The sequence below is a fragment of the Nyctereutes procyonoides genome, unplaced genomic scaffold, assembly GCF_905146905.1.
Source record: "Nyctereutes procyonoides isolate TBG_1078 unplaced genomic scaffold, NYPRO_anot_genome, whole genome shotgun sequence".
Classification (NCBI taxonomy): Eukaryota; Metazoa; Chordata; class Mammalia; order Carnivora; family Canidae; genus Nyctereutes; species Nyctereutes procyonoides.
In genome coordinates, this window is record NW_026575052.1 from 7956421 (window position 1) to 7975758 (window position 19338).

The 19338-nt window shown below is 48.8% G+C and overlaps 1 protein-coding gene across 1 annotated transcript in view; it reads left to right on the forward strand.

Annotated features, from left to right (window-relative positions):
• The first annotated feature begins 819 nt into the window (after positions 1-819).
• ALPL (alkaline phosphatase, biomineralization associated) overlaps positions 820-19338 on the forward strand; it is a 52968-nt gene continuing 34449 nt past the window's right edge. Inside the window, exon 1 of the mRNA XM_055332864.1 lies at positions 820-944. The gene's annotated coding sequence lies outside the window, so the exon portion shown is untranslated. The remainder of the gene's footprint in view (positions 945-19338) is intronic.

Below are 19338 nucleotides of genomic sequence, written 5' to 3' on the forward strand. Positions count from 1 at the left end.
TTGCTAGGAAGAGTGGCTTCCTCCTGTCACCCAGGAGGCTTGCGGCTGGGACAGGTCAGCATGAATGCTGCCCGGGCCCCTTCTCTCTCAGGAGAAAAGAGGTAACAGCCCCCGTCCAGCGGAGGCTCCCCTCCAGAAGCCACCCCTCCTAGGTCACCCTCTGCTTCCTCTGGGCCTAGCCCAGGAGAGTCCAAGGGCAGGGACGAGGCCTAGCGGGGCAGCGCTGGTCTGAAGTGGGAAGGAGAGAGCGCAGGGAGAGTCAGGGGGACAGTGGCCGGAGGACACGCAGATGCAGACGGATAGAGATGTGGAGGGACCCGAAGGGAGACAGGTAGACGCCGGCAGACAAGACAGGGGCAGGCAAGGCCGAGGGCGGGAGGAAGACCCCAAGAGACCCGGGACGGAGTTGGAGCCCCAAGGACGAGTGGGATCCCCGCGCGGAGACGGGAGTGCGCCTGACCTCGCAGGGGGCAGGGCCAGGGGCCCGGCGGGAGGCCAGGAGGCCGAGGGGCCCGGAGCGCGGGCCGGGGACGTGCCAGCAGCTGCCAGCCCCCACCCCTGCATCCAGCCCCCCCGCCCCCCCTGCATCCAGCCCCCTCCCACCCCCGGCATCACATCCCGCACCAGCCGGAGCGCTGGGGGGGGGGCACCCCGCTTCCCGGCAGGGGGCGCCCTGACCGCGTGGCCCAGGTGCCGGCCCGGGCTCCGGCGGGGGCGGGGCGCGGCGGGGGCGGGGCGGGGGCGGGGAGGACCGGGCCGGGGCCGGCGGCGGGGGCGGGGGCGGGGGCGGGGGCGGGCTGCCCCGGCCGCTCTCCGGGCCCCTCGGCCGCCTTTATAAGCCCGCGGGGGAGGTGGCCCCGGCCGCGTCGCGCTCCCGCCGTTCCGCGCCCTCGGTCCCGGCGCACCGACCCCAGGGCGGACCTTCGCCCACCAACTCTGCTCAGGTAAGGATTCGGTGCCGCCCCCGGCTGTCGGGGACCCCCCGGGACGTGGTGGATCCCGGTCCCTCCTCCGTCCTCCGCGGCTCCGGGGGTGGCGGCGAGGATGGCTAGAAGGGTCAGCGCGCGGAGCTCTGCGCCGCCCCCTCCCCCGGGCAGCGGGTTCGGGACCCGCAGCACCTGTCGGCTTCCCGCGCTCGCACGGCCCGGGCTCCCGCAGCGCGCTGGGCCGGGCTGGGGTTGGACGTGGCGCCCCGGGGAGCGCTGGCCAAGGGGACCGTGCGGGGAGCGCCGCCACTACGTAGTCCTGGGGTGTCCTGCCTCCCAGGCCTCTGCCCACGACTTAACACCTTCCATCCGTGCTCCTCTCCCCGGTGTCCCGTGACTGAGCAGCCCGGAGGATACCCCCTTCGTGGGAGATCAGGCTGCCAGCCCCAGCGCCCTGCCTGGTGCCCTGCCATGCTTCCCACCTGCGGACCTCGAGATCACGCCACTGCCTCCTGGGGAGGGGGCCAGTGTGTCCCTGTGAGGTCCCAAGTGGTTTGGGCCAGAGCTGGGATAGGTGGAGGGAGGGAGGCCCTGGGGGAGGGGGCTGTCTCAGACCCGCAGGGTGGGGGGATGGGGAGAGGGGACGTCCGGGCCAGTGGGTGTTTGTCTGGGGGTTGGGGTGGGCACAGCAGCCGAGGGGGCAGAGCTCTGGAGCCTCTGGCTGTGCAGTCACCTCCGGCTGTGCGATGACCTCTGGCAGTGCTCAGGTGAGTGGCTCAGATTTGGTTCCCATGCCCATTTTCAATTAAAAAAAAAAAAAGTTAAATGCCTTGTCACAATGATGGGGGTGGAAGCTGAGAAAAGCCCCATCATTGTCTCTTCTGACCCCTTCCCAACACATAATGGGGAGGTGGCCTTTACAAAGGCCTCTGGGTGGAGGAGGAAAACACTGGAGATCAGAAGAGGGGGCCATTCTCAGGCCAGAAAGAGCTTTGAACTGGGGAGAACTGCAGGTGGGCAGACTTCCCAGGGAAGCAAGGGTTGGTTCCCACACTAGTGAGGGTGACAGCTGTTCATTGATTGCATGCTGTGTGCCAGGCCCGCTCCAACACTTGACATGCATCATCTGGTTGACAGATGGGGAGACTGAGGCTTAGAGAAATTAAGCAAGTGATGAGACTAGGACTTGAACCTAGACTCTAATCCAAACGATCTTAGGTTCCTGATTCCACTGTGCTACCCAAGAGAGAAGGAGCAGAGCCTCAGTTCCAGGACTCCACTCCTACCCACCCTCCAAACCTGCTTTCTCCGAACGTTCGCTCCTCTCCACCTGGGTCACCCCCTCCCCCCCTCCATGCCACCTTCTCTACTCCCTTGTCCATCTTGTCCCTCTGTCCCTTTTTTTTTTTTTTTGCTGAACTTCATGCATCTGGATTCACTAAGCAGAATAGGCCTCTGACCCAGCTCCCCAACTTCCCTGCCCCTGGAGTGAGACCAGCATGAGCGTCTGTGTCCGTGGCACCACCTGTAAAATGGGGAGTGTGCCTCGTTCACACGAGGTTCACACGAGATGGTTGTGAGAAATATAACTGAACTGAGGCCAGCAACAAAATACTATCTTTATTCAACACCCATGAAGCTTTGCTCCAAGCCCTCTTCTAAGTGCTGGCCACGCAGCAGTAGAGAACAGACAATCCCTCTTCGCAAAGCAATATTTGGACATTCGCATAGAATTAGAATAAGTTCAGAAGGTAGGAGATTAAAATGCAATAACACGTGTAAAATTGGTTGGTCAAAGTTTTGTTCTCGCTAATAGGAAAGGTAACCTAGCTGTGTGACCTGAGACGAGTTCTGTGTCCTGTTGTTGCTTCAGTGTCTTCCTTTTTAAGCTGAGGACATCAATAAACTACTTACTGGTGGTGAGACGTGGATATGACTAATGCGTGCAAGGTGTTTAGCTGGTGCCTGTGCTTAAGAAAATATTGGTACCGTCAGCTCTAATCTCAGCAAAAAAATGCAGTACTAACCCTGGGCGTATGGTTATGTCACTAACTGCCCCTGAACCCAGGTCACCCACCTTCACCCAGGCTCTGCCCATTCTCCAATGGGCTGCCCTAGAGGATGGCACGGTGCCCTTGCCCATACTCAGAAGCCACCTCCTACTGTCCTAGACACAGCTTTGATCAGGAGCCTGGAGCTTTGTGCTGGGCACAAGTGTGGGGCTGTTAACCTCTCCAGGGCCTCCCGCCCTCTGCCTGTTCTCATACCTTACCGTGTCCCAGCTTGGAAATGGAGTGAAACAGAGCTCAAGACCTTCCTGTCCAGGAGCTTACCTATCCGACACTACCTACAAGTTAGATGCTGTCCTCGCCTTACCGATAAAGCAACTAGTCTTGGAGATGGAAGGGATTTTTGCAAGGATGCACAGATGCTACCTGGGGAGCTGGGGTGAGGGACCAGGTGGCGAGAATCCCAAGTCAGGCGATCTGTGTTCTACACATCTCTGGGTAAGAGGTCCTCTTAATCCAGGAGTAGGATCCAGCAGCACAGCCCAGAGTTCTCACCTTGAAATAGGCCCCACGAAAGTTATTAGTACAGACCCTGGAGCTCGGGGCGTAGCGGGGAGAGTTGAGCCAGCTGGGCTAAGGACCAGCGCTCAGAAATCTGCGCGGCCACAGGAATGCTGACTCAGCTTTCCCAGGGCATCGTAGTCACAGACTGGAGCAAGGCTGGGCAGTATGGCTTCATTTTTTTTTTCCCTTTGCTTCCAGAGGTATCCTGACTTTTAGAGGGCAGCTGGGGGCCGTAGATTGGAGGTTTATTCCCAGCATTCCTACGTAACCCTGAACGTGTCACTTTCCCTCTCTGAGCCTCAGATGAGGAAATCACCTATAATATGGGTTAATAATGTGTACTTTGTAGCTGCTATGAGGGGCCAGCAAGATCATAAATGGTTTTCCAATACTGGGATGCACCAGGCTTGGTAGCTGAGAAGGTCTATGTTCCCAGGGCATTTTTCCTTCAGCACTGGAAAGCAATCCATATGGGGCCAGAGAGAGAGGCCCTATTTAGGTTCAAAGGCCTAAATAACCAGCAGGGGAAATCCTGGCTCTGGGCTCAGCATCTTGGGTTCCAGTCCTTGCTGTGTGACTTGAGGCAAGTCACTTGGCCTCTGAGTGTTGGATCCACAGTAGGCCCTTAGCAACTTTGTCCACAGAACATTCAAGAACAGTCTCTATTTTTCCACCCCCTCATGCCACCCCCCCAACATTTCATGATTGCTCCCAGAAAAAGTTCATGCTTAAAGTTTTCCATGCTGAATTCTCAACCTCACTGTGGCATGAAATCAATTGTTTGCATTTAATTTGACTTCTCAAATTAAGGGGTAAAATTTGAGATGAGGGTAGGGGGTTGGGGGAGGAGATGAGGAAAACGAAGTTAAACCAGATGTGTTTTTGTTTAACTGTCGGATGGTGGTTAAACTGCCTGAGCATTACCATGGTTCTTTCTGGATTCCAGTAACCAGGAGTCAGGTTTCACTAAAAATTGTAGTGTTCCTTCCCAGCAAATGTGGGCTTGCCCTCCCTATTATTATTATTATTATTATTCTTTTATATTCATCTGCAGCCACAAAGTACCAAGCGGTGAGAATACCTCACAGATGCCTGGGATTTCAGAGCTGGAAGGTGTTTAGAAGCTAGCTCAGTCAACTGGCTGCTTTGTAGACCAGGGAGACTGAGGCCCAGAGAAGGGAAGGGGCTTGCCCAGGGTCACCCAGCCGTTTAGGGCAGAATTGGACTGGGAATTCAGTCTCTAGGCTCGAAGGCCGGTCCATGGCTTTTCTAAAAGTAACCATTGTCTTGAATTTGGTATTGTCTCACTTCCATAGTACATACATAGTGTATCTTTTTTTTTAAGATTTTATTTATTTATTTATTTATTTATTTATTTATTTATTTATTTATTTATTCATAGACACACACACACACACACACACAGAGAGAGAGAGAGAGAGGCAGAGACACAGGCAGAGGGAGAAGCAGGCCCCATGCAGGGAGCCTGACATGGGACTCCATCCCGGGTCTCCAGGATCACACCCAGGGCTGCAGGCGGCGCTAAACCACTGTACCACCGGGGCTGCCCAGTTTATCTATTTTTTGACAAGAAAGAATTGTTCAGGGAGGATGCAGACGGGGTGGATTGGTAGGAAAAGGATCTTCAACTCAGGAGAGCAGAGTTTTAGTCCTGAGCTGTTGATATGTGACCCGGTATGACCTTGGGCAAGTCACTTCTCTCTCTGAGCTTCCATGTCCTGTCCGTAGGCCACAATGCCTAACGTCTGCAAGATCAGGAATGAGTTTGGTTCAGTCAATTGGCCTTCCAATATTTATGGCCTTGGTTATGGCAGGTCTGTCACAGACTGCCCTCCAAATGGGGCAGGGGACAGCTGTGGCAGATTGTTGACTTCTGCAGTGATTTAAAAACATTGATTTAGATGTTGCTGTTCAGCCAAGTGATTTCATTTTGCTTCTCTTGAAAGCTCAGAAGATGTGGTCACACTGGGCCACATCCCGGCCTGGCCACCGTGGCTGGAGCTGATTAGCAGCTGCTCTGTCCACTTTACCACAGTCCCCATGGCTCTCTTCCCCCTCACGCCCACTAACCTCAGGGACATCACCTGCCTGCCTTCTGAGTTTGCAGTTTCTGAGCCAGTTTGCAGGGAGGCCTTGGAAGGAGGGCTCAGATCTCATCTAAATCACTGCATGAGGCTTGGGCCTTCCCTCCAGGGGCTCACAGTAGGAATGTGGGACATGTGGACATCAGCCCCTCTTCTGTGGCTACATGGAGGGAGCTTTCCTCCTGCTCTGGCGGTCCCTGGGAAGAATCTAAGGACTTTCGAGGTCTAGAGGTGACAGCCTCAGCCTGTCGGGACTTAGACAGCTGGGCCTGGGGCCTACCTACTTGGGGATGGGCAGCCCTGGATGCTTCAGTGTACAGAATATGCGGCTCTCTCAGGAAAGGGACTCCCTGGACTAGCACCAGCTCAGCTGATGCTCCCAGCAGCACTGTGTGCTGGTGTCACTCACTTCCTAGACAGGAAACATCATCTTGCACTCTGAACCCATGGCTCTGCGGTGTCCCCTTTGCTGAGTGCCAAAGCCTAGCTGTGATAGGCAGGCATCGTGGCAGCACAGACCTCCAAGTCACTGTGATTCTAGAAGTTGTCCGCCTTGCTGTAGGGGTACAAGGTGAATAAAGAGGAGCCTCGATTCCTGACAGTACCACAGGCCCCCTTGTATTTGCGCTTGTGGAGGAGTCAGAGACATGCATTTAAGTACCTGCAGGGTACCTTTCACCTTCAACATTATCTCTGATCCCTTACTTCCTCCCCACCTCCTGACATTTTGCAGTTGAGACTGAAGTTCAGAGGGTAGTCATGTCAACTTCAAACCCTTCCCCCGTACTGTACTTCTGATCCAGGGAAGGGAAGAGAGGGGAGGGGAAGCTGGCAGGCTATTTTTGGGAATGAGACCTCTATGACCCCATAAGCACCCCCCTCCCCCCAGATCTCAGTTTGTGATTCAGGTGGGTGAGCTTAACCAGGTCAGGTGTGCAGGCTGCTGGGCAAAGCTCAGCAAACATTTTATGTTCTTGAAAAAGTGTTTAGGTGGCTTTTATTGGAAAAGCCATGAATCCAACCTTTAAAAGGATCTACCATGTGACTTTGTTAAGTCAATCTCCTGCCTTCTTTGATCTACCTTTTCACTTTGTCTGTGAAACAACAGGGTGGGTAGCCTCTCAGATGTCAGGCTGAGGCTCCCCGGTCTGTGTCCTGTAATCCCCCAGGCCTCTTGTCAGCTGTCACTGAACTGTGTTAGGCTTGGCCTTTCTGTCCACTTCTCCTTCCACCTGTCCCCACCCTGACTTACTGGCTTCTTAACATGCAGGACGTAATAACTAACCATCTGGCACCATTCTGGGCAGAAAGTGCCTCAGTCTTCCTCCCTTCTCTCACTCCTTTTTTTTTTTTTAAGATTTTATTTATTTATTCATGAGAGACAGAGGTAGAGACACAGGCAGAGGGAGAAGCAGGCTCCATGCAGGGAGCCCGATGTGGGACTTGATCCTGGGTCTCCAGGATCACACCTTGGGCTGAAGGTGGCGCTAAACCGCTGAGCCACCGGGGCTCCCCCCCCCCCCCACTCCTGCTTAGCACTGCTGTAGCTGCTGTTTTCTCTGCCTCCACACCCCACACCTACATGTTCTGCTGCTAACTAAAAGTCCGCAGATAATACCTGCTAACATTGATTGACTGGCCGGTGGTGGTGGCCCAGTGCCTCGTCTGGTATTGCTCATTTGGTCTTAGCAGCCTTGTGTGTCCAGGGCTATGATCCCTGTGTTACAGAGGAAGAAACTGAGGCACGAAGTCAACCAGCTGGGAAGTGGGAAGCATACAGTTTGTCCGCTACCATCGCCAATCCATCCACTCAGGGCTGCTTCCTTCTCTGTTGACATCAATGACATAAACCATTTTCCTAGAAGAATCTGGTTCCTTATTTATTTTGAAATCATCAAACTTGGTAATTCATATTTCAGTTCAGTTAGCCAAGATATCAAAGATGGACAGGGTTCCTCTTGGCAGCCTGCCCAAACCATGCCTGGATCACTCGAATATTTTTTTAAGTAAAAATGTTGTGGGTTCCCCCCCTCCCCCTCCCTTTTACCTAATCTTGATCATTACCTCTGTGTCAGGAACTCAGAGCTAATCACTTTGAATGCCCTTATTGTATTTTTTCTTGTATTGACCTTCTTGTGTTGTTCTCCGTTCTATTTTACCAAGCAGCACACTGAAGCTCAGGGAAGCTCTGTAACTTTTTCAAGGACACACAGCTGGAAAGTGGAAAGAGAACCAAATCGAGGTCTCACGCAGGCTTGCTTAATCAGATTAACATCTGAATTCAAATCTTTGGATACAGGATACAAGCCCTCAGGGGATGGTGCTGTCTAGATTTGTTTTCACTGGAACCATCTGCCTCTGGGGCTTGCACAGTGATTTGTGGTAGGAAGCCTGAGGGATGGGGATGAGGAACCAAGTGGACGGTCCTGTTTGGGCCCTGTTTGGGTGGCAGCTTCTATTCTCTCAGACAATTGGTCTTGGGGCCTGGACACCCCCTCTTCTAGTCCAGAGGAAGGAAGTGACAGTCCTGGCAGGAAGCATCCTTGGACAGCCAGAGAAGCCTGAATTTGAGTCCCAGCCTGGCCATTTCTCATGCTGTGTGACCTTGGGCAAGTCCCTTTCCCTCTTGGCTTTCAGTTACCCAACCTGCCAACCATGGCTTGTATTGAGTGAGGCAAGAGCTTAGGGCTTTTCTAGCTAATGGATGGCAAGTAGTTGGCTTGCATGTTGCCACTTGCCTATCTTACACTCAAGTCAGACACTAGTCAACCACTGCCCTTTTTCCTTCTGAACCTCCAGTTCCTTCTAGATCAGTCCTCCAGGCAGTTGTTGTCAACTAATTAGAGTCAGTGTACAAGACTGGAGGAGATCCCAGAACCAAATTAGATTTTGTCATTGTGTAGAGGGTGGAGAAGGGACAGGCCCAGGGTGGCTCCCAGGTCAGTGTCATCCTACTCCTCAGTTTCCTTATCCTTGTACAGGAAAGAAGAGGTGCTTCCAGCTAGAGTGGGCCAGAACTCACCACTGGTGTAGGGTGGGGATCTTTACTGGGGCACACTGGTGTGCTCATGTTTAGTTCTCAGGGGGGTGATGCTGGTTTTTAGGGCTGGTGATTACCCTGGCTTTAAAGTGAGAGTGAAGGGCGCCTGGGTGGCTCAGTCGGTTAAGCATCAGTCCAGTCCCACTTTGGGCTCCCTGCTCAGCTAGGAGCCTGCTTCTCCCTCTCCTTCTCCCTCTCCCCATTTGTGCTTTCTCACTCATTCTCCCTCTCTCTCAAATTTTAAAAAAATAAAGTGAGAATGGAAAGAAAGAGGCTGGTTGCGGATCGTCCTGGAGAGTTAGGCTCACCCGTCCCCTATCCTCTATAATAGTACCAATAGTAGTAATAGTGGTGGTAATGAGAGTTATTAACGTTTTACAAATATTATGCACCAAGCCATTCTGCTACGTTTTTTATGTATATACACTTTTAATCCTTCTAGCAACTCATTCTTCAAGTGAAGGAAATGACTCAGAGGTGAAGTAATTGGCCTGAGTTGCCCGGGGAAGGCAAACTCAAGTGGGTCAACCCACTGAGTTGCACATCTGTGCAGCCCCGCAGCTGACTCCCTCCCTGGCTCGGTGCGGAGACTGGCAGACTGCACTTGCCCTTCCCCAGCTCACCATCCTCACTTTCATTTGTGACCGTGACACTCCTTTACCTGTAGAGAGCGCTCTTCCCCATGCAGCACCTTGCACATCCTGAGGGGGATGAGTCCAGCAAATGGCATCTCTGCTTTGGCAGTTTAAAAAATTGGGCCTGGGGTCCAAAGGGAAGAAACGGTAATCCCTGCACCAGGGGATTTAGTGTTCTAAAGTCTGTTCCCTGGGCCTTGCTGAAATGTTGGCCCCGGGGAGCAGGAGTGGGAGGTAGGAACTCAGGAAGAGTGGGAGCTGCTGACCCCTGACTGAGATGGGGTGGGGCTTGGCCCACCTATCCTGGCCCACCAAACCCACCTATCCCAGTCCTAGCTCCTGTTCTGACCAAGCACATAACCCTGGACAAGTCACTTTGATACTCCCCACTCCAGTTGCCAAGCTCCCCTCCTATTTTTCCATCTTTAAAGCCCATTTTTTTATTTGTTTAAAATCCCTACTCCCAACATGGGGCCCAAACCCGTGACCTGGAGATCAAGAGTCTCATGCTCTAGTCTCATGCCTGACTGGTTTAGTTGGTGGAGCATGCAACTCTTGATCTTGAGGTTGTGAGTTTGAGCCCCACGTTGGCTGTAGAGTTAAAAATAAAATAAAATTAAGAAAAGTCAGGGCAGCCCTGGTGGCTCAGTGGTTTAGTGCCACCTGCAGCCCAGGTCGTGATCCTAGAGACCCAGGATCAAGTCCCATGTCAGGCTCCCTTCTCCCTCTGCCTGTCTCTGCTTCTCTCTCTGTGTCTCTCATGAATAAGTAAATAAAATCTTAAAAGAAAAAAAAAGTCACATGCATCACCAACTAAGCCAGCCTGGTGTCCCTTTAAAGCCCCTTCTTATTAATAAACTCACTGAATCCTTAAAACAGCCTGAAAAAATATTGTCTGCATTTTGCAAAAGTGGGAACTGAGGCTTGGGTCAAATTGATGGGAAAATCAGCCCTCAAATTCAGGTCAGAATCCCAGGCTAGTTAATGATCTTTCCCAGATGGCTCCCCTAGACTCTTGCAATCTGATCATCTAAGTAGTATCTGCCCCAGAATACTAGTTCCTGGAGGGCAAGGACCCCATCCAAATCCTTTGTGAATTCTGGCATCTAGCAGGGTGCTGCTTTCAGCAAGTGCACAATGTCCTTGGCTTAAGGAAAGGCCGCCACACCTGACGGGCCTTTCCCCAGCCCAGCTGGACTCTGTTACCATAGGGAAACCCATGGAGGCTGTCCTGCTGGGTTCAACCCCTGAGCCACCCCAGAATGAGCCTGGCTGCTCTTCTTACATTTCCATTGGGTCTTCACTGATGATGTCAACTCATAAATACTTTGATAGCGATTGGCAGCAGGACAAGCCAGTTTCCCATTGTTGGCTCAGGCCCTGAGTCAAATATGGGTTCCCCCAGCAATTACCTCTCTCACCAGTCTGTTTGTCCATTTTGTTCCCAGATGTACCCTCAGTGCCAAACAACATTAATTTATTCAATAATAATAGTAACAGCCGTCATGTACTGCATCTCTGTGTACCATGCTTTTTGGCACAGAGTACACACTTATACACATTTGGTGAATGAATGGATACTCGTGCATCATACCCTGAGACTGGGCCTAAACAGAAGTTTCCAGGAAGGGAAATCAACCTGTCACCTCACCCCTGCCTGGAATTAGCCCCAGTGTGTGTCAGCTCCCTAATTGCCCATCATGACCCACAGCCAAGAGCAGCAGAGACTAGCACCTGTCCAGGTGAGGAAGGACCATGACTGCTCCAAGGGAGATATTGCTGTGATCTGGCACAGAGGCAAAAATGATTCTCATGATGGTTAAATAACTTGACCAGGGTCGCAGGGCTGGTAGGTGGTGGAGCAGGAATTTGGACCGAGAGCCTGGAGTCTCTCCCCTTTCCCTCCCAAAAGGCTGAACAGATTGGTTTTGGCTCTGCTGTGTCTATCTGGAGATGTCTGGTCCCAGAATTCCAGGCCTGGCTCCAAACAATCTCAATTTATTTAATAATGATAATAAAAGTGGACTTTCATTGAATCCTTCTGGGTGGTGTGCCCTGCTAAGTAAGTGTTTATATGCCCTTCTCTGTTTGGTCATCTTTACCTCCCCGCAGAGTAGTCCTCAAAACTCTGTTTTTAAAGGTAAAGAATAGAAGCAGAAGGGGGCTCAAGGTCATGCAGCTTGTTAGAGGTTAAGCCAGAATTTGAACCTGGGCAGCCTGGCTCCAGAGTATGGGCCCATAATCATTTAATACTAGATAAATCTCTGCAGGCCAGATGTGTAAACTCCTCCTGAACCTCCTGGTTCTTCCGGAGCCAGACTTGAGGAGGAGGTGCAAGGCAGGAACAGACTACTCAACACTTCCCGGCCCCCTAAACTGAGGAGTGCAAAGTTTATCTATCCTGAGGAAAGGGAGGAATGGGGTGGGGGGCACAGCAGGACAGTCCTGGTGTCTCTGGGAACCAGGGTCAGGGGGAGGCCAGGGCAATTAGCCTGGCTGAAACCACTGCTAACTCAGAAACCTCATTGGGAGATTGGCCCCAGCCTCGGTCCGGGGATCTGGCCTCAGGCCTGACTGTCCTGGGTTTCTATCCCAGCCTTCCAAGGTCTTCCTGGGGTAGAAAATGTCAGAGCCCTGGCTTATATGAGAACTTTGCACTGAAATTTCCTCCTTCAACACCAAATCCTTGGGTGGATCTGCCTGTCCCCCTTCTCTCTTTTGGAGGCAAGTGGATCCCTTCATCTTGGGTAGCTACATGGTTTGAATAATTGGGTGTTTCCTAAGTGGCACCTGGCCACTGAGAGCTCAGCTGTGCAAGGCCTCTAGCTGGGGCTCTGAGGCAGGCCCATCAACCTCCTCAGCTGTCACTGAGGGTGAAATACGGGGAGAACGCCTGTCTTATTGGTTTGGCCAGGTTGGGCCTCAGATGATTCCTGTGGGAGGCAGTGCTGGCTTTGGGCTGTGTCCTCTCATGGCCTGAAGTGGCTCCTGGTGGGAGAAGTAGGGGGCTTTCCCTGCTCAGGATCTTCCTGCTGGAGTGGACTTGCTCACCTGGGTGTCAACTTCTTGGCACCTGTCAGGGTAAGGAAAGGAGGAAGCAGAGTCCAGGAAGGGAGAAAGATGAATGTGGAGGCCAACATTCATTCATTCAACAAATATTTTCTTATGCCAACTGCCCATTAGGCACGGGGCTAGGTGCTAAAATTCATAGATGAATCTGATCTAGTTTTTGCCTTCAGAGAACATCCAGTGTTTGAGGAGATCCTCATGTAAACAGACCCCTACAGAGCCCCAGCTGGTGTAGGATGAAGGAAAGTACAAGAGCCATGGGCCCAGAGGAGGCCACCTCACCAAGCCTTGGGCAGAATTTCTGGAGGAGGTGGCATTAGATCTGTTCCCCCTCCCCCAACAAATATTTACTGAGCATCTTCTATAGGCACGTGTGGTTCTAGGTGCTGGGATACAGCAGCGACCGCCGTCAAGTCCTCCAGGAGCTCAATGGTATTGGAAGAGACAGACCATAAAGTAATTAAGTTAATTTCAGACTGTGGGAATGCTGAGAAGAAAATAGGATTGTGAAATAGTGGGGGATTGGGGAGGAGTGGAGGCCTCTTCACTTGGCAGGGCAGGAAAGGATGAAAGAGGTGGCCTTTGACCTGAAGAAGCAGGAGTGAGCCCAGCATAGTCCTGGGGGAAGAGTGTTGCAGGCAGAGGGTGAGTCAGTGCAAAAGCCCTAAGGGAGGAAAGCAGGGCAGAGAAGGTAGGAATGGTGCAGGATGGGGTTTGGGAGGTGATGTCAGAGAAGTGGGCAGGACCCAGGGCTCGTAGACCTCCCACCAGCTGTGGAAGAATGAGCAGGGTGACCAGGACAAACAAGGGGTTGGGTGACCTCCCGTTTGCTGCATGGCCCCTTAAAAAGCTTGAGTGGGAATGTCCTTTGGGACTTGCCATTGCCCGCCCTCTCCGAGCACAGATGGGGTGGCTGAGGCCCAGAGAGGGAAGATGACCCTTCCGAGGTCATAAAGGGAGGTGGCAGGACTAGATCTAGGTCCCATAGCTATCAACCAGTTTTTTACCAATATGCCCACACAGCCCTTCTGCATTAAGGTGGACATTTATGAAGCACTTAGTGTTTGCCAAGAAAGTTACATATGTTGCCTAGTCTGAGGAGGAAGATGAGGCTCAGAGCAGTACAGGGACCTGGCTAAGGATCATTCAGACCTGGGCTCCCTATAATTGGCCCTGGCCAAATGGATAAACCCCAATTTACTTATAAAATGGGAACAGTAATGGTTTCTAGCTCATAGACTGTTGAGGATGCAATGAGATAGTACACATCTGGCACTGAGCAGTTTTATTTTCGTAGAAGTGATTGTATGGACCCTTGGATCTTTCAATAGATTAATCGTGATCCTTGTATCAAGCACTCTCATCACTGGTCCTCATGGTCCTTTGTCTATTTTATTATTAAAAATAAATTTAAGCCTGGGTGGCTCAGCCAGTTAAGCATTTGACTCTTGATTTCAGCTCAGGTCGTGATCTCAGGGTCCTGGGATCCAGCCGCTTTGGGCTCCATGCTCAACAAAGAATCCCTTTGCCCCTCTCCTGCTTGCACTCTTAAAAAAATTAATAAATCTCTTTTTAAATATTTTATTTATTTATTTATTTGAAAGGGAGCGAACACAAGTGGGGTGGGGGCAGGGGGTTGGGGGAAAAGGAGAGGGAGAAGCAGACTCCCTTTGGAGCGGGGAGCCCGATGCTGGGCTCAGTCCCAGGACTCTGAGATCATGACCTGAGCCAAAGGCAGATGCTTAACAGATTGAGCCACCCAGGTGCCCCAGGTAAGTAGATTTAAGCCCTTATGAACCATCATCCACTACCAGGACTAGAACAATTTTTTTTTAAGATTTTATTTATTTGAGAGAAAGAGAAAGCATGAGCAGGTGGAGGAGTAGAGGGAGAGGGAGAAGTAAACTCCCCACTGGGCAGGGAGCCTGATGCAGGGCTCAGTCCCAGGACCCTGGGATCATGACCTGAGTGGAAGGCAGATGCTTAACCAACTGCCCCAGTGTCTTGTAGATTTTTTATTTTTTTAAGATTTTATTTATTTATTCATGAGAGACAGAGAGGGGGGGGGGCAGAGACACAGGCAGAGGGAGACACAGGCTCCATGCAGGGAGCCCGACGTGGGACTCGATCCCAGGTCTCCAGGATCAGGCTCTGGGCTGAAGGCAGCGCTAAACCACTGAGCCACCCAGGAAGCCCTGTTTGATGGTTTTTCTCCTTTAATCTGTTAATGAATTGACTTACACGTATAGATTTTCTAATAAACCATCTTTGCGTCCTAGGATAAACCTGACTTGTTCATTTTGTGTGTGTTTGGTTATGGTTTGATAATATCTTGCTTAGAATCATTCTCTCAGTTTTCATGAATAAAGAGGGCTTGTAATTTTCATTTTTATATTGTACTGTTTCGCCTTGGTATTGCAATGATAACGTCCTCATGGAATTAGATGGTAATGTTTTTTCTTTTGCTTTCCTCTGGGAAAAGTTTGGGTAAATTTGAGATAATTTGTCTCTTGAAGTCCGATAGAACTCACTTATAAAATCACCTTGGCCTATTGTTTTTTTTGTGGAGAGATTTTAATTAGTGTTTCAAGTTTTTAATTCAGGTTCTTTATTTCTTCTCAAGTCAGTTTTGGTAAGTCCTATTTTTAGGAATGTATGTATTTAATCTACATGTTCACAAATTTACTGGCATAAGGCTGCATATGGCATTTTTAAAAAGATTTTATTTATTCATTCATGAGAGAGACAGAGACCTAGGCAGAGGGAGAAGCAGGCTCCCTGCAGGGAGCCCAATGCAGACCCAATCCTGGACCTCTGGGATCATGCCCTGAGCTCAAGGCAGACACTCGATCCCTGAGCCACCCAGATATCCTTGCTTATAGCATTTAAAAACCATTTATTTATTTGTTTGTTTGTTTGTTTGTTTTTGAGAGAGAGAGCAGAGTGGGTGGGTGGGAGGAGAGGAGCAGAGGGAGAGGGATGCACAGATTTTGAGCTGAGCAAAGAGCCTGATGCGGGGCTCGATCCCAGGACCTAAGCCAAAACCAAGAGTCAGACACAACTGACTGAGCCACCCAAGCATCTGGCTTGATCTGAGCTCAGTCTTGACCTCAGGGTCATTAGTTCAAGCCTCACACTGGGCTCCATACTGAGCATGGAACCCACTAGAAAGGAAGAAAGAAAGATTGTATCCCCTTTTCCATAATAATTGTCTTATCTCTATTTTGTATTTTTTTATTAATTTTTTAAAGGACATACTTGTGGACATATGAATATGTGTCTTCTGTTTTGTTGATTCTTCTTTATAATCTTTTATTTTCTTTGAGTTGCTGTGTTTTTCTAACTTACTAAGTTAGATGCTTAACTCGCTAATTTTTTTTAAAGATCCATTTATTTATTTCAGAGAGGCAGAGAGTGGGTGTTGGGGCAGAGGGAGAGAATCTTCAAGCAGACTCCCCATTGAGTGGAACCCAACGAGGAGCTCAGTCCCACCACCCATGAAAGTATGGCCTGAGCTGAAACCAAGAGTTGGACACTTAACCCACTGAGCTACCCAGGCACCCCTTAACTCATTAATTTTTGCCCTTTCTTTGCTGTGTTCTATACTTTTTGATATATAAATGTTTTTGTTATCACTCAGTTCTGAGTAATTTTAAATTTCTACTGCGACTTTTCTTTGATCCATGAGTTGTTTACAGATGTCTTTAATATCTGAGTTTATAGGGAATTGTATATCCTTTTAAAAACATGACTTCTGGGGCGCGTAGGTGGCTCAGTTTCTTAAGCATCTGCCTTTGGCTCAGGTCATGATCCCAGGGTCCTGGGATGGAGCCCCACAACTGGCTCCCTGCTTAGCAGAGAGACTGCTTCTCCCTCTCCCTCTGCTTCTCCCACGCTTGTGCCCTAGTACTCACTTGCTCTCTATCAAATAAATAAATCTTAAAAACAAAAACAAACATGACTTCTAAAAGAAAAAACAAAAGAACATGACTCCAACTTAATTGTACCATTGTCAGAGAATGTGGGCTATGTGAAAACCTGTCATTTAAAATGAGAGGTTTTAGGGGGAGCCTGGGTGGCTCAGTTGTTTAAACATGACTGTTGATTTCAGCTCAGGTCATGATCTCAAATTGTGAGATCAAGTCCTTGGTGGGGCTCTGCACTTACTGGGGTCTGCTTCTCACTCTCTCCCTCTGCCCCTCCCTGGGAGCTCTCTCTCTCAAATAAATAAATGAATATATCTTTTAAAAAGTAAAAATAATAAAGCATCCTTTAAAATCCTTTATTCCAGGATCCCTGGGTGGCGCAGCAGTTTAGCGCCTGCCTTTGGCCCAGGGCGTGATCCCGGAGACCCGGGATCGAATCCCACGTTGGGCTCCCGGTGCATGGAGCCTGCTTCTCCCTCTGCCTATGTCTCTGCCTCTCTCTCTCTCTCTCTCTCTCTCTGTGTGACTATCATAAATAAATAAAAATTTAAAAATCCTTTATTCCTTTAAGATAAAGTAAAATGAGAGACTTGGGGTGCATGGCTAGTTCAGTTGTAGAGCATGTGACTCTTGGTCTTGGGGCTGTGAGTTTGAGTCCCATGTTGGGTGTAGAGATTACTTAAAAATAAAATCTTCGAAGTAAATAAAAATAAAAATAAAAGAGACTTGCTTTATGGCCTGGTATGTGATCAACTTTTAAAATGTTTGATAAGGGACTCCTGGGTGGCTCAGCAGTTGAGCATCTGCCTTTGTCTCAGGGCGTGATCCCAGAGTTCTGGGATAGAGTCCCACGTCAGGCTCCCTGTGGGGAGCCTGCTTCTCTCTCTCCCTGTGTCTCTGCCTTCTCTCTGTGTATCTCATGAATAAATAAATGAAATCTTTAAAAAAAAAGTTTGATAAGTGTTCCTGAAAAGAATGTGTCTATGTACTTTTGTTTCTGCCTACCTACATTTTTGTTTCAATTTATCTTGCTTTTTCTTTCATTTTAATGTTTTATTACTTGAAAAAGACTGTCAGCTGTAGTTTTTCCATACAAAGACCAAATTAACATTTGCTTATATTTCTTGGTCTCCCTCTTAAGCCTTCATATTCACTGACTTGTTTTCAGCCTCTGTGACATCACATTATAAAATTTTCTATATATTTTTAGCATGGAGTGATTTTTCAATATATGTTCTTGTTCTTTTAAACACAAAATTTTCTGTTATTTGCTCTGCCTTCATATATCTTTAGTATCATTGGTGGACTTTGTTTCTATTAGGTAGTTACTTCAAAAAAGTTTTTTAGAAGGTGTCATCTTGGATAAATGTGACCCCTTCAATGTACTGCCTTTCATCAGTCTTTAGCATCTGAATGACAGTTTAGCTGGATATAAAATTCTTGGTTCAAATTCTTTTCTTTTGGTGCTTTGGTCAATTGAATTTGATATGTATTCCTTTGTAAGGGACCTGTTTTTCTTTAGACTTAGACTTTAGAATGTTCTTGTTGCCTTTTGATATTCACTATAATATTCCTAAGTGTGCATTTTTTTCTTCTCTGTCCTGTTTGGTATATTTGGCCCTATCAAAGGGAGATCTTTCATCTTTAGTTCCAAGGTTAACTTCATTATTTTTTGAAATATATAGATGTTGGCACTTATACTTCTCTCTTTTTGTTGATGTATAATTTCATATAATAAAATGCACAGATTTTAAGTGTGCAATTCAGTGTGTTTGACAAGTATACATTACCTTATAAGCACGATCCCAAACCAAGATTTTAAAAAACATTTCTATCTCTCCAGCAGGTTCCCTCATGCCCTCTCCAGTCCATTTTGCCTCCTAAATGCAATCTTTAATCTGATTCCTTTCACTATAGATTAGACTGGTCTTTTCTGGAGTTTCACACAGACGGATTACACAGTATGTACTCTTTTTATGTTCAGCTTCTTTCACTTAGGATAACGTTTTTGAAATGCATCTATTGTATCCTTTGTTCACACCTCTTTTTGCTGAGCAGTTTTCGTGTGTGTGTGTGTGTGTGTGGTGTGGGGGTGGGGGAGTTATTCGTTTGATTGTCAACCTCAGTAGTTCTTTATTTACTGAATATAGTCCTTTGTCAGTTATATATACTATGCATGTTCTTTTGCAACATGTGTCTTGTCTATTTTTTCTTTTTTTTTTCTTGTCTATTTTTTCATTTAAGATTTTATTTACGAGCTGGGGAGGGGCACAGGGAGAGAGAGGAGGAAAAGTGGGTTCAGGGAGAAGCAGACTCCCCCTGAGCACGGAACCTAATTCAGGGCTGGATCCCACGACCCTGAGATCATGACTTGAACTGAAGTCAGATGCTTAATGGACGAGGCACCCAGGCATGCCCCTTCTATTCAATTTCTTTCCTTCTTTTTTTAATGATTTTTATTTATTTATTCATGGGAGACAGAGAGAGGCAGAGACACAGACAGGAGAAGCAGGCTCCCTGCAGGAGCCCAATGCTGGACTCAATCCCAGGACCCTGATCATGACCTGAGCCATCCAGGTGCCCCCCTTCCCCGTCTATTCAATTTCTTAATGGTGTCTTTTTTTTTCCTCCCGATATCTTTTGATGGGCAGAAATTTTAACTATTGATGAAGTCCAGTTTATCAGGTTTTTTTTTTTTCTTTTATGAGGTTAAGACTCTTTGCCTTCCCCAAAGTTACAAAGATATCCCCTTGTGTTTTCTTCTAGAAGTGTTGTGGTTCTGGCTTTTATAACTGGATTTATGATCCATTTCAAATTAATGGAGTAAGGGTTGATGTTTTAACTTTTAACTGATATTTTACCCTCCCTTTTATCTTTTCTGTTTCTTAATCCTTCCTGGCTTCTTCCTGGAAGTGTTCCTCTGTCTAATATCTGTTCCCTATTTCTACTCTACCTATTACATTATTTCAACTGGTTTTTCATACAGAATATTTCCACTTGGGTCCTCTTAACACTTGATTGTTCTTTTTGATATCGCTAATATCTTTCCTTACTTCTTTTGTGT